A 2,129-nucleotide genomic window follows, 5' to 3' on the forward strand; every position below is an offset into this window, starting at 1 on the left:
AAAAAACCATTGAACTGTTTTAATGTTTATGAACTTTTTCTTCATTTGAGGTTTGTGTAGTTTTCTTCGAAAATGGTGAACTTTTTCTAATTCACGAATCTTTTCAAAATAGGTCACAAATCTAAATAGTGCGGCCAGGGTTTGTTATTATACTTTTAGTGCTATTTTCAGTCACAGTTGTACAATGGTTCTCGTGGTTAGCGTAACGTGACCACGCGCGTGGCGCTATTAGTTCGAATCACGGGGCAGCCCCATCTTCTATTGTTTTGGTTAATCAAAATTGGTGCAATTAAAATATATTTTAATTACTCCTTAAAGATTGCAAAAATCATAACTTAATATCTATAAATTTCAATAATATATTTTCCACTTTTTTACTTGTAACTAATGCAACGTCACACTGATTTTATAATATATTTCCGAATATTACCACAAATAGTTATTCTGTTGAAATACCTAGTCTCTATTAGAACAAAATGACTGCCTGGCGCAACGGAATTTGGTTGTCGCAATATCGCTACCATATTGCAATGTTGATGCAGTTTGTTGCAATAGTTAGCCCATTTTGCAATAATATTTGTAACTAATGCAATGTCACCCCCGATGTTGCAATATCTTTCTGAATATTGCCATAAATAGTTGTTCTGTTGAAATACCTAGTCTCTACTACAACAAAATGACTGCCCTCACGCAACGGAATTTGTTTGTCGCAATACCGCTACCATATTGCAACGCCAATACAGTTTGTTGCAATATGAGGCCTCTATTGCAACAAAGTTAGTATTTATTGCGACCAAACTAAGTTATGGCAATATGCGCGGCCTATTACCACAACTGGGGAATTTGTGGTAATATCATGCTTTATTGCAACAAAATGTAGTTGTAGCAATACAAGCCATGACATGAATCTACTCAAAGCATAGAACAAAAGTCTCTTACTGATCATAAGCCAAAAAGGATCAAAAGATATAATGGCACCCATGTAAACATAGCAAGTTTCGTTAACAGATTCAGACTTAGCAGAAAACTATGCAAGGCATAAACAGAGTTATGAAGGCTTCTTTGCGAGCTTGATTCACTCAACACAAGGCATTGCATGACAAGATAAGCATACTACCAACAAGAATACATGATCATGAAGCTAACCAAAGCAAGAACAAGCTCATAGCATGCATGGATCAACCACAACATTCATGGCAAAATTGATTAACATGTAAGCAATCTGCCAGGAACATTTTATAGTAAAAGTAGAGCAAGATTTAAACATGCTAGGGCACTCCACAATTGCAAACAGGGGCATGGATGGATAGAGCACAACCATATGCCCAAATCATCCTGACTGAACATACTCAAAAGAAGTATGGATCTCACCGTAGCAACATGAATACATGGCATAAAAATAACAGCAGAGCAATGACTTAGTGAAATTCTAAGTCCCTGAAACCAGCAATATCACGAGAGCTACTTTGCATTCTTGTGCTAGTCACCACATTGATCACAAAAATACATGGCATACACCCTTGTAAAGATGGCATGGCATATATCAAAACACATGTAGAGCTCATGCCCATATGTAGCACACAAAAATTGTAGCAAAAATGACATATGCTCATACTCTGCTAAGAGTCAGCACCTAACATTTTATAGCACTCTTGCATCAGCGATTTGGGCATCAAGATGGACACAAACAAGCATGGCACAATGGAGCAAAATGAAGAGCACGTCCTGATGAACATTTTGATATATGGCACGCACAAAACGGAGTAGTACACATGAAGTTATGGCATGATGAAGGGAGCATCATAATGCAAATATTTTCGGGACTTAGTGAAAAATCGGGGCAACCTCGTGTGGATCTGGATCTGGGCGCAGATTCCGAGGTGGAGCCGGGCTCGTCGGAGTTGGAGCCGGAGATGAAGGAGGACGGCGGCGGGGCGAGGCGGCGCTCTCCGCCGAGGCATGGCGGCGCCAGTGGCGAGGTTCGCCGGCGGGAGGAGCGGGGCGCGCCGGCGAGGCGCGCGGCGGGGACGGGCGGCGTGGCGCCGGCAGAGCGCCTGGCGGAGCGGCAGCGGCGCGGAGCACGAGGCCGGGGCGGAGGCGGGAGGAGGCCGGGGCGGAGGCGGGAGGCG

Source organism: Triticum dicoccoides, chromosome 6A (assembly GCF_002162155.2).
Source record: "Triticum dicoccoides isolate Atlit2015 ecotype Zavitan chromosome 6A, WEW_v2.0, whole genome shotgun sequence".
Taxonomy (NCBI): domain Eukaryota; kingdom Viridiplantae; phylum Streptophyta; class Magnoliopsida; order Poales; family Poaceae; genus Triticum; species Triticum dicoccoides.